Source organism: Chiloscyllium plagiosum, unplaced genomic scaffold (assembly GCF_037043375.1).
Source record: "Chiloscyllium plagiosum isolate Xiang-an unplaced genomic scaffold, Cpla_swu_hap1 HiC_scaffold_53Y, whole genome shotgun sequence".
Lineage (NCBI taxonomy): Eukaryota > Metazoa > Chordata > Chondrichthyes > Orectolobiformes > Hemiscylliidae > Chiloscyllium > Chiloscyllium plagiosum.
The window spans coordinates 9,061,012-9,082,932 of record NW_028270192.1 but is presented as its reverse complement, the minus strand read 5'-3'; positions in this window follow the sequence as shown (position 1 = coordinate 9,082,932).

Below are 21,921 nucleotides of genomic sequence, written 5' to 3'. Positions count from 1 at the left end.
CACGGAATCCAAAAGAGACTATTTCACACACGGAGTCACTTACAAAGGAAGAGGAAGAGGTAATTCAGCTTCTCAAGTCACTAACATGGGGACAGGAAAGTCTGAGAGATGCTCTAACACACAAACAAATGGATCAGGAATTTAACAAATCAACTGCTCCAAGTTGATGTACATGGCTCAATTATTCATAGTATATAAATGAGTGTCCGTCCATAACCATCAAATTTCAACTTCTTTATTCTTTCACAACGCTACAGATTAAACACATAGTTACTGCACTCTCTCCTTATGGTGCCATCATGCCAGGGTGTAGTCTGGTGAAACTCCTTTGCACTGTCTCGCCGACAAAGAGATCATTATTTATAAAGCAGTCCAAATCTGTACACAATGCACCAAATACTCCCTTCAACAAAACACCACCATTGGGAAAGATATAGTTACTTTGATACTTCAATCAATTTGTATGAAAAGCCACATATCATTTAACTCTTGCCGCGTAAGAATTTTGTTAGTGACTTATGACCAAGGTCATCCAGGTCCATTTCAACATAAGCATTCGTCAACGTCTCACCATTAAAACAAATAAATGTGAATGATAATATTTGTTGTTCCCGTCTGATTCAGTTTGTATGCCTCGTGAATACTTATTGCCAAACACTGATCCTTCTGATACTCCACAAGCCTTCAATCCAGAGAAAAACATTACTCTTCTCATATCTCCATTACCCAATTTTTAATCCATATGGTATATATTCCAAACCTATCTACCCTTGGACTCTAACATTCCCCACTCACCTGTATTCAACCATGTCAAACATCTGCTGAAAATCCAAATACTCAACTCCCATTGGTTCTCAATTGTCAATGTCACAACGGACAATCTTCACAAACTCCAGCAGGTTTATCAAAGATCATTTCCCTTTCCTGAATCGCGGCTGAATCTACCATATCAGATCATTGTTCTCCAAGTGTTTAGTTGTCACATTCGAATAAAGGTTACAATGATTTACTCACAGCTGATATCAAGTTATTTAGTTTTCCTTTTCCCTCTCTGTCCTATTTTGAATGTTTGGGTTTACAATAGCTGTTTTCCAGCCTGCAGGATACTTTCCAGAATCTAAACAGCTTTGAAGAATAGTCCGTAATTGTTTCACTAGCTCTGTTGCCACCTCTAAAACCTCTGGGATGTAGTTCATCAGATGCAGCAACTTATGAAACTTTAATTAAATTAGATTTTCAAAAGCATACACTTCATTAATTTTAATTTCCTGCAGTTGCTCATTTTTACCAGTCCCCCGTTTCCTAATATTTCTGGTAATTAGTTTCTGTAACTTCCCCTGGATGGAACCAATGTATTCCTCTCAGCAGGCAGATGGCTTCTGTCAGTTCGTAAATAGATCGGAGGACTGCACTTCAGAGATGGTAGATGTATTACCCACTCCTGCCTGGAAAATTCCAGAATTGAAACAGTTCACTTGATGGTGAGTGTCAACACAGTCCTGTCCCTGGTGTGAGGGTACAGGTTTTGTTGAAGGATGGGACACAGTTCAGTGACCACCTTAATTTTGAAACAATCTGGTTTCACACTTTACACATGAATGGGTCCAGCTTAGAAAAGTGTTCCTGGAAATCCTGAAAGTGCAATGTCCTGCTCCACCCTGCTTACAAGAGCTTGCCTTCTGTCTAGCCTCGGCTCCATTTGTTTAACATGGACCAAGATTCTCTGTAAATACAATGTCCAGAATGGGGTCACCAGACCCTCGAATCTCCCTGAATGAACCCAGCAGCTGACAACACCACCCTGAGAACACCATCCACAGAAACTCCACTGAATTTCGAATGACAGCAGCAAGTCAGTTCCCCACACACATGGTGCACCCATTCAGTGTTGAAAATGGCTCCCTCTCCTCAGTTTCTCTTCCTGGCCGAGAAAGCCGTTGCATCACTGCACAGTCCCGCAGTAACAGTTCCTCTGTCCAAAGAAGCAGTTGACAATGTAATGTTAGGTTTCTCTGTATCTCAGCAACTATAATGCCCATCACCAGTATTGCCAATGGAGTTGATCACCACACACAGAGAAAAGAGTCAGAGGGAACATAACTCACTCAAGCAGGGACATCCAGAAATGAGTGTGATATTCAGGAATATGGGAAAAGGGGAAATGTTAGAATAACTTCCCATTCTATTTTCCTTCTAGTCTTTCATCAGCAATCATTTTCCTTGCTTTTCCTCTCTCTCTCTTGCTGGACATTTCTTCATCCATTCAACACAAACCTCCCACACACCCTTCCAACCATTCCTGATATAAATAATATTTCTCTGTTGCATTCAGTTTTGATAGGGTCACTGAACTTGAAACACTATCTGTGTTTCTCCCGACAGACTGCCATGTCTCCTGAGATTCTCCAACATTCTTTCAGACGCTTGAGAATTGCATTTCAGATCTCCAGCATCCGCAGTTCCTTGGTTTATTTCACCTTGAAATTATTTCCCGGGATTTCAACATCAATGACAAGGGCAGCATTTTTTGTCCATCACTAATGCCGTTGACCATGCGGCCATTTGTCTAGTCAATATGGAGCCAACTACATTGTTGTGAGTCTGAAGTCACATTTAGTCCAGACTGGGCAAAAATGTTAAGTTTATTTATCAAAGACTACCAGTGAAATAACAAAAGAAATCCTGATGGTTTATCGTTGCTTTGAGTGAAATTAGGTTCCAATCCAATTTTTGTCATTCGAATTAAGTTTAGTCATCAGCTATGGTAGAATTCCAAACAATGTTTTGAGAGTCATAACCTGTGCCTCTGAATTATACGGGTCAGTGACATTATTACTCTGATACCGAGTCCCTGTTGTGGAGTAACTGTAGATACAAGAACAAGTTTGTGGTCAAAATATTTGTAACTGGAAGAGAGGGCATAAGAGAATTGGAGCCATATAATCTGTCGTTAATGAAGAGGTAGTTGATGGCAATTCAGCAACAGCACTGCGGCAGAGCTGCAGACTGGATGTCGACAGAATTGATTACAGAGAGAATGCGGAAAATAAAACAGTCCTGGGTAAAAAGACTCAGATTCCAAACAGTCTTCTTCCTTGTTGCATGTTTATGGGTATGTAGTTTGGAAATGCACGAAAAGGAAGTGGAGTTTGAGACTGAAAGTCTATGTATCTGTTAAATATAATTAACCGGATTAGAAATAACCTTCAGCATCGTTTATAGAATTGAGATAGGCTTACCAGGAACACCGATAATAGAGAGAATGGGATAGTACCCAGCTTGAATAATAATCAGTACAGCTTGTATCTGCAACTCTAACCATGTCCAATCCTGATAAAGATAGTAAAGGCCCGAGGATAAACCCCTGTCCATTATTGGGACATTCCAGTCCAATGTTCTCAGATTCTGATCCATTGTTGGAACATTCTAATGTTCTCAGATTCTGATTTTTCTCTCTTTCTTTGTAGCTACTGATCCCAATCTTGTTGAGGTTGACTCTGAGCCAAATGCTATGGCATAACACGTTGAAATAAGCCCCTAATTACGGAAAAGGGAAACCCTCCAGTGACCTAGTTAGATCCAGGAAGACCAATATTAAATGCAGTCATTGAACAAACAACTCTAGTTAACCCCTTTCATGACAATGCTCATGTGTCACAATAGTTGGTGCAGGTGGGATGTTGATATTGCTGACTATTGGGTTAGTGGCACATCTCCAATTGTAAAGATAGGGGTGAGGGAGAGAGGTGATGCTTTCTCTTCACAAGCTCGATGATTCTATTGTGTTTTGGCAGGGTAGGAATTGCTGGGCTCCCGAGGCCGTCTGTGTCTGATGACGAGGCCTGCTGTATCCTTTTGTTTTATTTATTTATGTTTCACTTTGACATTTATCTGACAGTCATTTAACAGTTTAGATGGGGTTAGGCATTTTTGACAGGCTCCTACAGCATCGTAGACTGTGTGGATACAGTCCATTCCTTGTTATCCTTGCAGCTGCGGCCTGGTCATGTGGTGTGATGGTGAAGCTCTCCTAGAAACAGGATTCTTAGTTTTACCTTTCGGCAGTTATTGCTGGGGTCACAGCAGAGCTGGAAGGCGGTACATTTCTACCGGGTTCTACACTCTCTCTCTGAGATTTCTCTCAGAATTGTCTTTTGATGTTTTTTTCCTCCTGGATTGGAGAACTTCGTGTCAGAAAATCTGTTTCCTGAACTTGTTTTTTGAAAGTGTATACTTATAGGATGTTACCATAATTAGAGCAGTTACTGTTTAGTAGTTAAATAACTTATTATTCTGTTAAGTTATTCAACAGAATTAATATATTCCAAGTTCCACTTCCTTTTGTTGTATTTTGTCAGATGTGTTTGAATAAATTGTGCTTTGCTTAATGTTGAATATTTTGACCAAGCGAATCGTATCTGAAACACAGCACCTCACATTTACCTTTAAAATATAACAAAAAGTACGTTCGGGACGAGGGAATGCATGTATTTTGAGGGAATTGCTTTGGTCCATAACAAGAGCGACTGATATTCAAGTTTTACTTGGGTTATTACTTAATGGACAACATGTTGCGAAAATATGGGGTTAAACAGCGGAACGGGCAAAGCTGCGGGAATGATAGTTATGTAAGGAGTTATGTCGGATACTCATTCCACCTCACAGATCCAGCCCAAACACATATAAGCCAAGATGAGATATCTGTTCATCAAGAAGCACTGCGAAGGCCAGGCTTGTGCATCATCAGCAATAAGTCCAGGAATGAACAATGTTCAGGGCTCACCAGTCCACTACACATCTGTCGAACAGTGCACTGATCTATAAACCTGGACTGAATAATCGGTTCAGCACAGGGCGCTGTGCAGATAACACAAGTTCATTGATCTGTAAACACGGACTGGGTATCTGTCCAGCAATGAATAGTAGTGAGGTTATCTGTTAATCTGGAGCAGTTACCTTCCCAGCGTATACAGCTATGTACAACCACCGTATTGCCGAGTAACACTGTGTTAGATCACTGCCCAGCGTGGGGGGACTTGTGGGATGCTCATGCTGGAAGTGACAGGCTGTGCAGCTCCCGTCCATTTACATTGTGCCTTGACTAGGGGGTGCTGTGGGTGTGAAAATCACTGTTAGTGAGAGGCCATGAATCAGTTGAAATACCACCAAATTGGATGAGCTTGATTAAAAAAGACGGTGAGATTGAGGGACAATTTCAGAGAAGGATCAGATCGTAGGTTTAAAAATTGTGAAATGAAAACATCTTGCAAAAAAGACCACTATTTCCAGGAATGATTGGTGAACAGGATATTGATAAAATGTTGGAGAGTTAAGATGATGGACAGTTTTTGATGAGCATTTTTCTGCAGGTTTTTAACTGGGAGCAGGATCAGCAGAGTCTTTGACTCTTTGGGCTGAATCAAACAATAATTTACATTGAATGTGACAGAGGGATTATCTACACGATGCCGAGCTAGTTTCCTGGTGTTATCTAATCGAACTCACCTCATTAACTACCCACCCACATTCAATACCAGCCCGATTCTCCCACCCATCATGGCTGCAGGCACTCGCCATTGCCAGGATGATGCTGGATATTCCGTGATTCCCTGGTGCAATCTTTAAACAGCTAATGGGCACACAGTGAGCTTTCTCAGCTTGGTGCTGCCCAGCACAGTTCATCCTGAGCATGGCAGATAAATGGAAATTACACCACGGTTTGTAGACAGGGTCACAGAGGTCCTGATGGATGGGCTAGTACAGAGGAGGGCCATTCTCTTCCCAGAGAGGGCCACACCACCAGACCCACCGAGGATGGTCATAGCTCACCACCCTGCTCAGTTCAGTATCTGCAATCTGAAGAAATATTCAGCAATATCTGTTACTGCGCCTTCTCCAGAATGAAGTTCCATCACTCTCAGTACTGCATGCAGCAATGTCTCTCTCTCTCACCTATGCAATACACCCGCATTGATATAAAGTGGCCTGTTGAATGCTGTTTATAGAATTATCTGTATAAAGTCCCAATGTTCCAAATGTTCCAAATATTTCCAAAGTTCAGGAAAATGTTCGTCATCCAGTGTGTAACACATCAGGGGAACGAGCAGAGTTTAAAAAAAAAATCACTCAGAATGAAAGTGCGTCATGAGGCCATTAAGCCTCTCAAATATACTCCAAAATTCAGACAAAGGGAGCACCTAAACTTTTGAAGACTCAATCTCTTCTTGAAAACAGGTGCCACATTGGAGGGCCTCCAGTTTCGTTGGAACACTCCTGTAATCCGGAGAGTTATGGAATATTTCACACAATGCCAACAGTCACTCTGTAACTACTTATATTAAAACCAGCTATGAATAGCGGATGACCTGTTTACCATTGGTCATATCTGTTTGACAAAAGCTTTTTCCGTTTTGTTAGAGGCATTGTAAGAAATTTTACCTGACTACAATTTTGGTGATATTATTGAAACTCTTTGTGAGTTCCCCTGTGAGGAACGATGTAAAATACTGTTTTAAATTCTCTTCCTGTTTCCTGAAACCAATTCCCCAGTCACATCCTCCAGTTGTTCCACATATACTTTCCTGACTTTTTTCCAAGGGTTGCACACACACATCATGAACATTTTTTTAAAATCAAAATGGAAAAGCTCTTGCTGTTAGATTCTTTTTTTTATATTTCTTGTCAGTTTTGCAATATTATTCTTTGTATCTTGCTTTATGCAATCTGCTTCTGATTCCAAAAATACACACTCCAAAGCTGGCCAACGCTAGTGTTCCTGAATCTGTATTCTATAGTTTGTGATTGATTTGTATCCTTCACAGCGTTTGTGCATCATGGGTGGTTCATCTTCACATCTTCATATCGTCTTCTTTCTGAACAGAGTCAATCAATGTTGAGCATTATGAAATATCTGCTCACATTTCTACACCACACATCTACTGATCTTCACCTGGATCCATTTTCACATTTCATTTTATACCAGATATAAGGCATAAGTCTGCAATTGAAATATCTGGCTCTTTTCCATCATTCAGGAGGAACCTGCGTATGTGTAGGACACATCATCAGCTGAGGATGACTCCATACTCCCAATTTCACATCTTCATATCACCTTTTTTTCTGACCAGAGCCAATCATTGCTGAGCATTATGAAATATCTGCTTACATTTCTACCCCACACATCTACTGATTTTCACCTGGGTCCATTTTCACATTTCGTTTTATACCAGATATAAGGCATAAGTATAAGAACACATCATCAGCTGAGGGTGACTCTAACCTCCCAGTTTCTCTGGCTCTGCGATTTCTGTTTGATGATGCCACATTCCTGTACAAAGATTCCTACGTGATCATCTTTTCTCTCAACTGAGGAATCAGTTAACTCGGGTGGACTGAGCCTTTAGCTGTAACTGCCCCAAGTCCCTCATTTCAGTCCTCACTCTGTCCCCTCCTTCCCAGAACAAAGATTGATCTCCCCTTGTCCTCACGTCCTACTGCACTAGAATCCACATTCACCGAATCATGCTCCGCCACTTCCACCACCTCCAATAGCACAGCACCATCAAACACATCTTCCCTTCCCGTTCACTGTCAGTATTTCACAGGGATAATCCCCCCTGTGACACCCTCCATCACCCCAAACACTTCCCCACTCCCCTATGACACCTTTCCATGTGATTGCAGAAGCTGCAACACTTTCTCATTCACCTCTTCCCTCCTCACTGACCAAGGCCCTTCTAGGTGGAGCAACATTTCGCTTGTACGCTTTCAATCCAGTCTCCTGTATGCTGCTCAAAATGCAGATCCCTTTACATTAGCAGACAAAACAAAAACTGCCTTGATGAACATCTCCACTCTGTAAGAATGACCCTGACCTTCTGATTCATCCCCATTTCGATAATCTATCTTGCTTACAAGCTAATGAAAATTCTTTGAGGAGGTAAAAAGTAGGTTAGATCAAGGAAAGCCAATGGGAGTTATCGATGTGGACTTCCAGAAGTCCTGTGATAAGGTTCTGCACAGGAGACTGCAGAAAGCCCCATGGTATTAGCGGTCAGGTGTTAATATGGATAAAAGGCTGGCTGTTCAGGAGGAGGCAGAGTGAGGATAAAATGGTCCTTCTCAGGATGGCAGTCGGTGACTAGTATTGTTCCATAAGGGTCAGGGCTGGGACATCAGCATTTCACTTTATTTGTTAATGATCTGGATGGCAGAACTGAGGGCATACTGGCTATGTTTGCAGATGACACAAAAATAGTTGGAGGGGCAGATAGTATTGAGGAAGCAGGGAGCCTACTGAAAATTTTCGACAGTTTAGGAGAGTCAGAAAATGACTGGCAGATGAAATATAATGTGGGAGAGTGTGAGGTCATGTACTTTGGTATGAAGAATACAGGCATGGACTATTTGCTAAATGGAATGAAAATTCAGAAATCTGAAGTGCAAAGGGACTTGTGATTCCAAGTTCAGGATTTGCCGAAGGGAAACTTGCCAGTTGAGTCAGTAGTTAAAAGACTAATACGAAGTTGCCATTCATCTCGAGAGGACTAGAGTATAAAGACGGGGTTTCTAAGGCTTTCTACAGCTCTGGTCAGACCATATTTTCAGTATTTTGTGCCTCATACCTCACGGAAGGATGTATTGGCCTTAGTGCGTGTTGTGAGGTGGTTCATGAGAACGCTCCTAGAAATGAAAAGCTTAACACAAGAGGAATGTTTGAGGACTCTGGGTTTATACTCGATGGAGATTGGAAGGATGAGGGGAAATCTGATTGAAACTCACAGAATACTGAATAGCCTGGACACAGAGGGCATTGGGAGGACGTTTGCACTGGCAGGAGAGACAAGGACCTGAGGGCACTGTCTTAGAACAGAGGAAAGACCCTTTTGAATGGATGTAAGATGGAACTTCTTTAGCCAGAGAGTGGTGAAACTGTGGAATTCCTTACCACCGAAGGCTGTGGAAAACAGATCGTTGAGTATATTTAAAACAGAGACAGATAATTTCTTAATTGCCAAGGGGGTCAAAGGTTACGGAGAGATAGCAGGAAAATGAAGTTGAAAATCTGATCGAATGGTGGAGCAGGGACGATGGACCGAATGGCTTCATTTCTGCACGTATAGTCTTGCGGCCTTATAATATCTCGGTCCTGGGCGGCAGGTTTGCTCAGTGGTTAGCACTGCTGCCTCACAGCAACAGGGACCTGGGTTCGAATACAGCTTCGGGTGACTGCCTGCGTGGAGTTTGCAAATTCTCTCTGTGTCTGCGTGGATTTCCTTTCGGTGCTCAGGTTTCCTCCCACTGTTCAAGGTTGTGCAGATTAGATGTATTGGCCATGCTAAGTTGACCTTAGTGTTCAGGGATGTGGAGGTTAGGTGCAATAGTCAAGGGTCAATGTACCATAGGGTAGAGAATGGGTATGGTTTGCCTACACTTCAGAGGGTCAGTATGGGCCTGTGTCCACACTGTAGGGATTCTAAGAAAATGCTGCAATGTTCCAACGAAGTACAACCCAAGTTCAAGTAATGCTGCACTTTGATATGTTGTAGCCTGTATGAGTTAATATTCAATTCCATAACTTCACAGCCTGATCCCATTATGGCTGTTCTCCATTTTCGTACACTTTCCCTCCTGGGCTCCCTACGACTGTGTTTTGTTTATCTTGCAGTCAATAGAGAAAATCAATTTCTAATATTTACACATTAATTTACAGCCTCTTTACTTCTGTGTCTCTTTCACCACAATTTAAAGCCCATTTGGCTTTTGCACTGGGACACTCCAAACACTTTGCCAAGATGCTAAAATGCTCATTTTCCAATCCTTTACACTTCTGAAGAAGTTTTACACTGGGCTTGAAACATTAATATTGTTTCTCGGTCTCTGCAAATGTTGCCAGACTCACTGAGTTTCTTCAGAAATGAAAAGTCACAGAACACATTTTCAATATAGCAAAGATTATTGGAGACATGAAATCAGATACAAAACCAAAAATTGTTTCAGACACTGGGAGCCTCGAAGAACAATCACAGGCGCCGAACGATTAACTCAGCTTTCACTCCACATATGCTGCCAGACCTCTTCAGTATTTAAAATATGTTTCCAAAGCTGCTCACACGCCCTTTCCAACATGGGGAAGTGAACAATAACGCAAGGTGCACAAATTCATTTGTTCTGAAACTACATAAGGCTGGCCATCACTGCCACTACAGAGCTTTTAATCATGGTCAGGCAGAGAATCTGAGGGAAATGCAATCACTTTAAACAGAAGATGGCATTACTGGAGGGGAAAGATTCAGATGAAAACGTTACATGGTTTTGAGGAATGTGATAAATTGCATCATGACATCAATAAGAGACCTTAACAGGATGAAAATAATAAAAAAATGAAGTGTTCCTACATGAGAAACCAGGGTGGGTCACTGTGTGTGGGGTGATGGGTGAACGAGTCCCGGTGTGAATTGAGCACAGGCAGCAGAATTGTATTGCAGATATTGCAGCTCAAACTGGGCATTCATGTGATGCTGCAAATCATAGCAGCAGCAGTAGAATTATATTCAACCACAATCTGTAACTTTTTCCCAGGATAATCCTGCAATCTACCATTACCATGAAGCTGATCTATGGTTCAGTGACGAGCGTGGGTGAACATGCCAAGGTCAGAACCATGTGTAACAATAACTGATGACAACCCATTAAAGCTACTGCACTTACTGCTTACTTAAAGAAACAGCAGAACTAACATCTGATAGAGGGGACCAATGATCCCAAGACTGTGACCACTTCTTTTAAAATCAACTCATAATTGCTGCTGACCTGTCTACCCTTACTCTTACCCGCTTTTTAGAAACCTTGTTCCTTTCATTAGGCATGGTTCAAGAACTTCCTTCCTATTGCCATTTTGTCTATTTCATTGATATACTTACAGTGCTTTCCCCTGTGAGAATTGATGTAAAATACTGGTGTAAATTATCTGCCTGTTCCCTTGAGCCAATTTCCCATTCACATCCTCAAAATGTTTTCAATATACTTTCCTGATTTCATTTCTACCAAAGTTCACACACCCATCTTGAACTGTTTTTATTTACACAGGAACGTTGATGATGCTTGTTTTTATGTTTCCTGCCAATTTGCTTACATCAAATCTTTTCTTCCCTTTTCACTGCTTTCTAGATTCATACAGTCATATCACGTACGAACAGACCCTTTGCTCCAACCTGTCCATGCTGACCAGGTTTTTCAAGTTACAATAGTACCATCTGATTGCATTTAGTCCACATGCCTCTAAACGTTTACCATTCGTTTGTTTGTCAAAATGTTCTTGAAATGTTGGAGCTGTACTTTCTTCTACCACTCTTCCTCTGGCAGCTCATTTCATACATCACCCTCTGTGTGAAAACGTTGCCCCCTCGTCCGTTTTAATCTTCCCCATTTCACCTTTATGTGTGAAGTCTCCTATCCTCTCGAAAAGACCTTGGCTATTCACCCTAACCATGCCTCTCATGATTTTATAAACTTCCATAATGTCACCCTTCAACCTCCTGCACTCCACCTGCTACCACTTTCAAGAACAAGCATTTAAAGATAAGCACTGCAAATTTCAAACAATATTCAAAATGATAGATAAACAACACTCAGCCCAAACTTCATATTGTGATTTGTTTTTCTCCATGTTACAAACACTGACTCAGCGTGGAACTCGACTCAGCGTAGTACAAATACGAAGGCAAACATCTGAAATCCTTTGTCTAAAGGGGGTGATGATCTCTACAGTGAAAACGCATCTCTGCCCAGATCTATGTCAGCAAGAGAATTCTTATAACACATGGGCAGCGTACAGTTGCCTTTGGCACACTGAGATGAAGGCTGAATATACTTTTTGAAATCTGGATCACAGTGTTAAATCAGTACATAAGGGGAGAGGTGTTTCCACTAGCGGGTGAAACTTGGACAAGAGGGCAAAGCCTCAAGATTAGAGGGAGAAGATTCAGCACTGAATTGAGAAGGAACTTCTTCACCCAGAGGAGTGTTAATCTGTGGAATTTTTTGCCCAGTGAAGTAGTTAACACTACTTCAGTAAACGTTTTTAAAGCTAAGATTTTGTTTAAAAATAGGCGAAGGAAGGGATATAGCGAGAGGATGGGTAAGTGGATCTGAGTCCATGGAGAGATCAGCCATGATCTTATTGAATGGAGGAGAAGGCTCGAAGGGCCAAATGGCCTACCCCCACTCATCATTCTGATCAGTGTATGTATGCATGGGTTACATTGTCAGTGATTGCAGGGCAAGATTCAATAGGGCTGTGGGGGGAGGTTTTGGGAGTGAAGGCAGAATGCACCAGTGTGTCCTAAAGGGAATGTTCCCTGCGGAAGGTGGACAAAGGATGCAAGTGGAACATCTGTATCGTGATGGCATTTCACTGGCGCTGGTGGAATTAAAAAATATGTTTCAATGATCACTTGAAGTACCACTGCGCATAAGGCTTCAGACCATGTTCTGAAAAATGGGATGAGAGTGGATAGATGCTTGATGCCTGACATTGGAGAGATGGGCCAAAAGGCCTCTTTCAGTGCTGTAAACGTCCCAGTTTCTATGAGAAACTAATTGCACCAGCCGTATGACCACTGTGGCTACAAGAGCAGGTCAGAGTCTGGGACTTCTACAGCGAGTAACTCACTTATTTATTCCCTGAAGCCTATCTGTCAGATACCTGACATTACTATCCACCTATGTCTGGTGACCAGCAGTCTCCATTAACAGCTATTCACTCTGTGAACCAGATCGTTATCCACTCCTTTGTCCAACTGTTCTTCTCTTCCTTTGGGTTCTTTTCCCAACTATCGTTTATTATTTTACAATACAGAAGTAAGAAACATGATGGGATACTCCCTACTTGCCTGGATGAGTGCAGTGTTGAGAAAGCATGGCGCAGGAGAAGCACAACAGATAAGGCAGCATCGGAGTAGCAAGAGACATTTCAGTCATGACCTTCATGAGGAGTCCTGAGTGCAGTTCCAACAGGAGAAAGTGAGGTCTGCAGATGCTAGAGATCAGAGCTGAAAATGTGTTGCTGGAAAAGCGCAGCAGGTCAGGCAGCATTCAGGGAACAGGAGAATCGACGTTTCGGGCATAAGCCCTTCTTCAGGAATGAGGAAAGTTTGTCCAGCAGGCTAAGCTAAAAAGTAGGGAGGAGGGACTTGGGGGAGGAGCGTCGGAAATGCGATAGGTAGAAAGAGGTCAAGGTGAGGGTGATAGGTCAGACTGGGGTGGGGGCGGAGAGGTCAGGAAGAAGATTGCAGGTTAGGAAGGCGGTGCTGAGTTCGATGGATTTGACTGAGACAAGGTGGGGGGGAGGAGAAATGAGGAAACTGGTGAAATTCGAGTTCATCCCTTGTGGTTGGAGGGTTCCTAAGCGGAAGATGAGGCGCTCTTCCTCCAACCGTCGTGTTGTTTTGGTCTGGCGATGGAGGAGTCCAAAGACCTGCATATCCTTGGTGGAGTGGGAGGGGGAGTTGAAGTGTTGAGCCACAGGGTGGTTGGGTTGGTTGGTCTGGGTGTCCCAGAGGTGTTCTCTGAAATGCTCTGCAAGTAGGCGGCCTGTCTCCCTAATATAGAGGAGGCCACATCGGGTGCAGAGGATGCAATAGATCATGTGTGTGGAGGTGCAGGTGAATCTGTGGCGGAATATGGAAGTTTCCTTTGGGGCCTTGGAGGAAGGTGAGGGGGGAGGTGTGAGCGCAAGTCTTGCACCTCCTGCGGTTGCAGGGGAAGGTGCCGGGAGTGGAGGTTGGGTTGGTGGGGGGTGTGGATCTGACGAGGGAGTCACGGAGGGAGTGGTCTTTACGGAATGCTGATAGGGGAGGGGAGGGAAATATATCCTTGGTGGTGGGGTCCGTTTGGAGGTGGCGGAAATGACGGCGGATGATGCGCTGTACATGGAGATTGGTGGGGTGGTAGGTGAGGACCAGTGGGGTTCTGTCCTGGTGGCGGTTGGAGGGGCGGGGCTCAAGGGCGGCGGAGCGGGAAGTGGAAGAGATGCGGTGGAGGGCATCGTCGACCACGTCGGGGGGGATATTGCGGTCCTTGAAGAAGGAGGCCATCTGGGGTTCACGTTTTTGGAACTGGTCCTCCTGGGAGCAGATGCGATGAAGACACGGGGTGTCCAGGTGGATGGGGTGTGTTGGAGGCATGAGAAGGTGTCGTCAGAGGGTGGGCAAGAGTCTTCATTGAAAAAGTAGGCGCGGAGGCGAAGGCAGCGGAAGAATTGTTCGATGTCACACCATGTGTTGAACTCATTAATCCGAGAGCGTAGGGAATGAATGTGAGGCGATTCCCAATTCCTTCGTCTCCACCGCATCTGCTCCCAGGAGGACCAGTTCCAAAAACATACAGCCCAGATTGCCTCCTTCTTCAAGGACCGCAATTTCCCCCCTGACGTGGTCGACGATGCCATCCACCACATCTCTTCCACTTCCCGCTCCTCCGCCCTTGATCCCCGCCCCTCCAAACGCCACCAGGACAGAACTCCACTGGTCCTCACCTACCACCCCACTAATCTCCATGTACAGCGCATCATCCGCTGTCATTTCCGCCACCTCCAAACGGACCCCACCACCAAGGATATATTTCCCTCCCTTATCAGAATTACGTAAAGACCACTCCCTCCATGACTCCCTCATCAGATCCACACCCCCCACCAACCCAACCTCCACTCCCAGCACCTTCCCCTGCAACCGCAGGAGGTGCAAGACTTGCGCCCACACCTCCCCCCTCACCTCCGTCCAAGGCCCCAAAGGAAACTTCCATATCCGCCACAGATTCACCTGCACCTCCACACACATCATCTATTGCATCCTCTGCACCCGATGTGGCCTCCTCTATATTGAGGAGACAGGCCGCCTACTTGCAGAGCATTTCAGAGAACACCTCTGGGACACCCGGACCAACCAACCCAACCACCCTGTGGCTCAACACTTCAACTCCCCCTCCCACTCCACCAAGGATATGCAGGTCTTTGGACTCCTCCATCGCCAGACCACAACAACACGACGGTTGGAGGAAGAGCGCCTCATCTTCCGCCTAGGAACCCTCCAACCACAAGGGATGAACTCGGATTTCACCAGTTTCCTCATTTCCCCTCCCCCCACCTTGTCTCAGTCAAATCCATCGAACTCAGCACCGCCTTCCTAACCTGCAATCTTCTTCCTGACCTCTCCGCCCCCACCCCAGTCTGACCTATCACCCTCACCTTGACCTCTTTCCACCTATCGCATTTCCGACGCTCCTCTCCAAAGTCCCTCCTCCCTACTTTTTATCTTAGCCTGCTGGACAAACTTTCCTCATTCCTGAAGAAGGGCTTATGCCCGAAACGTCGATTCTTCTGTTCCCTGAATGCTGCCTGACCTGCTGCGCTTTTCCAGTAACACATTTTCAGCTGCAGTTCCAACAATACGGCAAATCTCAACAACATCCAGAAGAGAGCAGCCGAATTGATCAGCACCACGTTACTGACACAGCATCGATAAAGATCCACTTCCTTCACCTCCAAATACTCAGACAGACCATCAGCATTATCCACAAGATGCACTGCAGAAATTCACCAAAGCTTCTAAAACAGTACCTTTCAAACTCACAACCACTTGCATCTAAAAGGAAAGGTTAGCAGATAGATAGGAAAACCCTACAAACCACTTACTATTCTGACCTGGAAATATTTTTCCATTCCTCCAGTGTCACTGGGTTATAATTTTGAAATTCCCTTCTTTGTGTTTTGGGTCTACCAACAGTAAATGGACAGCAGTTGTTCACAAGTTAGCCCATCGTCACCTTGTCCAGTAGAATTAGCAACGGGCAATAAATGCTGACCTTGTCTGGAATATCCACATCCAATGCGGAATGAAATTTTCTGCTTTGGTGTTTTTAAAAGGTCTCTCTCAGTGGACTATTTCTGTTTTAATTTCAGAAATATTAAAGATGAGGTTTTGCATTTGGGAAACTGAAATGAAGCATCACATCAGAAGATTAGATTAGATTACATTAGATTACAGTGTGGAAACAGGCCCTTCAGCCCAACAAGTCCACACCGACCCGCCGAAGCGAAACCCACCCATACCCCTACATTTACCCCTTACCTAGCACTACGGGCAATTTAGTGTGGCCAATTCACCTGACCCTGCACATCTTTGTGATGTGGGAGGAAACCGAGCACCCGGAGGAAACCCACGCAGACACGGGAAGAACGTGCAAACTCCACACAGTCAGTCGCCTGAGGCGGGAATTGAATCCGGGTCTCTGGCGCTGTGAGGCAGCAGTGCTAACCACTGTGCCACTGATGGAATTGCTCTGTTTGATGTCGCCTGAATCTCATCGACCTTTGAGAATGAAAGGAGAAAGCATCATTCACAGGTGAGTGAACCCATTCCCGTGGTCTGTCTGTGAGCGGGGCTTTAGCGAATCATCTGTCTTTTCAATATATAGTTGGAGGGATACTGGAGAGAAACTGGAAATTTGGTAACAGTGGAAAGGATTCAATTAATCGTCTGCTCTGCAAATTCATCAGTGCAGCCACACTGGAAAAAAAAAAGTTTCACCTGTTCGGAGTGTGGGAGAGGAGTTGCTCAGTTATCTAACCTACTGTTACACCAGTGGGTTCACACAGAGGAGAGACCATTTAATTGTCCAGAGCGCCAAATACTTTACAAGTTCTCAGGAACTGATGCATCATCAATATGTTCAGACCGATGAGAAACTATTCGTGTGTTTTCAAAGTGGGAGTGGGATCAGGCCAACATCTGATCTCACTTTACATCTGCGAACTCACTGGAGAGAGGCCATTCACCTGCTCTAACTGTGGGAAAGGATGCAGTCAATCATTCATTCGGCTGAGACAGCAGCAGAGAGATCGCACAGAGGAGAGACCAGTCATCTGTTGTTTGAGGGAGGAGATTAATTGATTCCAGAAACCTGCTGAAATCCAAGCGTTTTCACACTAGAGAGAAGCCATTCACCCGCTCTGAATGTGGGGAAGGACCTCTCAGTAATCAAATTCACTGAGACACCAGAGAATTCACACGGGCATTCTGAATTTGGGAAACGATGCACTTAATTCATCTATCCTGCATATACACCAACGGGTTCACAGTGACAAGAAACTGTTTCAATGCCAGAGTGTGGGAAGTGCTTTATCAGTTCCCAGGAACTGAAATCCCATCAATGTGTTCATACTAATGAGAAATCATTCACGTGCTCTCACTGTGGGATTGGGTTCCCACTGCACATCGGCACAATTTATCTGCTGTATCTTCCACAACAGTGACTACACTTCACAATAACTTCAGTTGCTATGAAGCACACTCACAAATCCTGAATGTGTGAAAATACATTTATAAATACAAACCAAGCCTTAGCAATGAATAAAAGGCTCAAGAACAGGGCAGTAAATGGATATCTACCAGTCTCATCTCATGGAAGAGAAATCATGATTGAAAAAAATCTGTGATTGATACCTGAACAATTAAACACTAGTTCAGTTAAAGAGATAATTCACATCCAATGAATGAACACAGTTCAGTTCTGGATGCAATAACAGCAGAATACAATCACATACGACCTCACTGGAATGGATATGTCACCATAATTTTAGCAGTCTATAGGGACTGCTCTCTTTAAAAGAGAGAAAAGCGACTCATGGTGATTTGACCAGAGGGCCCCCAGACCCTACGAGAGGGGAGATTTTGCGAAGGAGAGTCCTTCAGGGTAACCTCAAACTGGTAATGGGAATTGAGCCCATGCTGTTGGTATCACACTGCTCTGCAAACCACTGACAGAGCAAACCAAGCTAAACAGATGCCCCCTCACTGGGGTAGCATGTGTGGGAATGAATAATTGAATCTCTTGCTACACACAATGCAGGTGAATGGCCTCTTCCCACAATGTGCTTGTTGGTGTTTCATCAAATCATTGCTACTCATAAAACTCTTCTCACAGCCAGACCATTTACATGTTCTCTCATTGGTGTGAACAAAGCCATAGCTGCTGAGGTAGGAGAACCGAGTGAACCCTTTCCCTCACAAGGAGCAGGTAAAAGGTGTTAATATATTGGTGCTCACTGAGTATAGGTAATGAAGTGAATTCTTTCCCACAATCAGTGCAAGCGTACAGTCTCTCTCTAGAATGGCCATACCTATGTATTTGAAGCTTTGCTGATTTAATAAATCCCTCTCACACACAGAGCAGATGATTGGTCTCTCCCCAGTGTCAACTAAACGGTTGACATTAGGCTGAACTATAAAGTTTATTCCTTCCAAACGGAGCAAAGCTCTCTCCCAATGATGAAGACCCTTGTGTGACATAAAGCTGGATCCCCAAGTGAATACCTTTCCACACATGGAACAGCTAAATGACTTCATCCCCATGGGAACAGTGTGATGTTAATTAAAGACCATTGAATTTAAGACCTTTACAGATCTTAAAGATTTTTTCCCCCACAATCAGGGGAAAAGTCTCTTGTCAGTGTAAACCTACTGGTCTTACAAGAAGCTGGATGACAGAGTAAATCCCTTCCCACACACAGAGCAGGTGAAGGGTGTCTCCTCAGAATGTCTGTGTCGGTGAGTCTCCAGCTGGTTTGGGAATTTGCAATCCTTCTCACAATCCAGAAATTTCCATGGTGCTGATCTCCTCACATATCTGTTGAATCCTTTCCCATAAACACAACATATTTATGTCTTCTCTGTCTGTTATTTTTAAATGTTAACTGGTTAATGTTAAATAATTTCTGCAGTCAGTTCAGAGGAACGCTCACACTCTTGTGTGTGTGTGTGTGTATGTTGGTGCTTTACCACTCACAATGTTGTTTGAAATCTTTGCTTACAGACATACCAGATAAACATGTTCCCTTTATGTCCAAATGAATTTCGTGACTGTTGGATCTTTATATCATGTTTGATTTGACACAATCCTCTTCAATTCTTTCACTTTATTTCTTTGTGAAATGATTTTCAAATATTATCGCAATCCATACAGTGTAAAATCTCAGAACTAACAAATCCAGTTTCAGAAAGACTTCCTTCCTCTCTTCTACATCTCATCCCAAATGATCCAAAAGATGCAAAATGGACCCTTCCTGAATTAATCAGGTTGTTGTTCCCAACATCTATGAGACATTGTGTGTCCTGAGGTGCAAACCTGTTGTGGGATGTATGTAGCCAACTGGTGGATAGCACAGGCCACTATCCAGAAGAATGTTACAAAAGAGATGATACCTTTTGTTGCTACTGTACATCAGTGGTGTAGAAAGGGAATGGTGAAGGTTATTTGTAATGAAGAATACTGTTCTGTCCCAGATGTTGACAGGCTTCTTGTGTTGTTGAAGCAGCATTCAATCAGGCAAATGGAGAGGATTCCATATCACACCTGACTTTCATCTTATAGGAAGGCAGTCAAGAGGTGAGTTGAGCGCTGCAAGATTTTTCGCCTTTCCCCTGATCTTGTATCAAGTTGTATGGTCACTCCTGTACAGTTTCTCGTCAATATTACACCCCGGAATGCTGCTCATGGAGGATTCAACAATAATATTGCTGTTTACTGTCAACAAGGGATACTCAGATTTTCTCTTGTTAAAGATGGTCTTTGCCAGGCATGGATGCGATACGACCGTTACTTGCCACTTGTGCAAATTTTAGATGCTGGCCCGGTCTTGCTGCATATGAATATGCGATTTTTGAGAACAGTTTTAGCTCAGGTTGAGGTTCAGGTTGTAAGATTGTTCTCAATGAGAACAAGCCTACCAGCTCAGCGAGCAAATGTACAATCTGAACACATGGATATTCGCTACATCAGTATCTGAGCAGTTGAAAGTGATGCTGAATATTGTCCAATCGTCAATCAAGATCCCTACTTCTGAAGGGAAAGTGATTGGCGAAGCAACTGAAGTTGGTTCGGCAAAGACTCGACCCTGAGGAACTTCCCTGTAACTAAGAAGGCCTGAATACTCAAGCCCCACCTGCTTCACAAGTGGGACATGACACGTCCGAACAGGTTGGTTAAAAATGTCACCTGCAGAAAAATCCAGAGATTCAGGGAGACTGCTGTTTGTTTCAAAGATCACCTGAGGGTGAAGCTGATATAAAGCTATCGCTGAGGACACTGCAGCACCAGGCTAATGGGTTCTGAAGAAGATGCACACAGGACTGGAATGGTTCACTCTGTTTCTCCGGACAGATCTCCTGCCAGACCCTACTGACCTCCTCCAGCACTGTCTGAGTTTTGGCATCTGCATGAGTCAACGTCAGATCCCGCCCCGCTCTGTGACGTCACGGACCCGTCTGCGCATGTGTCTAGATCAACAGCGAAGACGGCAGCTGTTCATTTGGGAACTGCGATACATTTAACCGCAAGTTATTTTTCAACATGCTCGCTTCTCGCTGAAAGGGTTTTAAAACGCTCTCCAACTCCTGCAGCATTAACATGTGCAAAAGTGCATCTCTTAACATTTCCAATGGAGATAAAGTTGGTATTGCCAATATGCTGCCCTCGCCTGTCGTGAGTATAGAGGATTTTCAGCAGCGCGGGGCATGCTGGATAGCTACATCCGCCAATGAATTCAGTTATTACTGAAGATTGATTCTGTTCATGAATAACTCTTTTTCCCTGTATTCCAATTTTTTGTTTTCTAAATAATTTTTGGAAAAACAGATTTGGTGGTTAGAAAAATATCTTAAAATGGGATGCATATATCAAATCTTTCAAATTGTCTACACAACATAACCTTGTCATTAAAGTACGAGATCTCTCAAATCATTTTGTAAATTCCCGTCCTGAGTTGATGATGGTGGATTTTGGAAACTCTTAAAAGGTGAATGTTTAGCACTCAAACCAAGAGATATATTTGTTTATTCTGAATTGTCTCATCATGTGTCTTTTGTCATCTCTTTTTGCAGAGAAATGGAAGTAATTAGTGGGCGGCACGGTGGCACAGTGGTTAGCACTGCTGCCTCACAGCGCCAGAGACCCGGGTTCAGTTCCCGCCTCAGGCGACTGACTGTGTGGAGTTTGCACATTCTCCCCGTGTCTGCGTGGGTTTCCTCCGGGTGCTCCGGTTTCCTCCCACAATCCAAAAATGTGCAGGTTAGGTGAATTGGCCATGCTAAATTGCCCGTAGTGTTAGATGCAGGGGTAAATGTAGGGGTATGGGTATGGGTATGGGTCGGTGGGTCCGTGTGGACTGGTTGGGCCGAAGGGCCTGTTTCCACACTGTAAGTAATCTAATCTAAAAAAAAAAGTAATGAAAACTGAAGTGTTCCTCTGATTCCAGTTCTGTGCTATCTTCTCAGCTACAAGGTCCAGCCGGAGAGTTTACATTGAAGGACAATGAAATTGGTTCAGAGGTGAATATTATTGAGCATTCATCTATAATTCAATACTGAACTTGCATTGCTGAGGTTCATTGGTAAGGCCCTGGTGTGATTCCTTTACTGTGGATCTGAATCCATAAGACCATAAGACATAGGAGCGGAAGTAAAGCCATTCGGCCCATCAAGTCCACTCCGCCATTCAATCATGGCTGATGCGCATTTCAACTCCACTTACCCGCATTCTCCCCGTAGCGCTTAATTCCATCCATTGCTCTGTTTCATCACTGTCCTCCATGACGATCTCTTTTCCATTGTCCAAAGTGCGCCACTTTTCATAATGTGGATTTTAACCCGATGTGATAGTTTATCGTTATTCTTTCCAGTCATGTTCAAATGAGGGTTTCATTACTGCACGTACCTAAGCTATGTGCTGTTAATTTATTGCACTCATTTACGTGGCCTCCCTCACAAATATCACTCAGATTTTCCTATGCTCCTGCTTGCTTTTATTCTTCATGATCCCTCTTACACACTGTATTCCCTTCCCTGTTCTTACCACCCCACTTCCCCT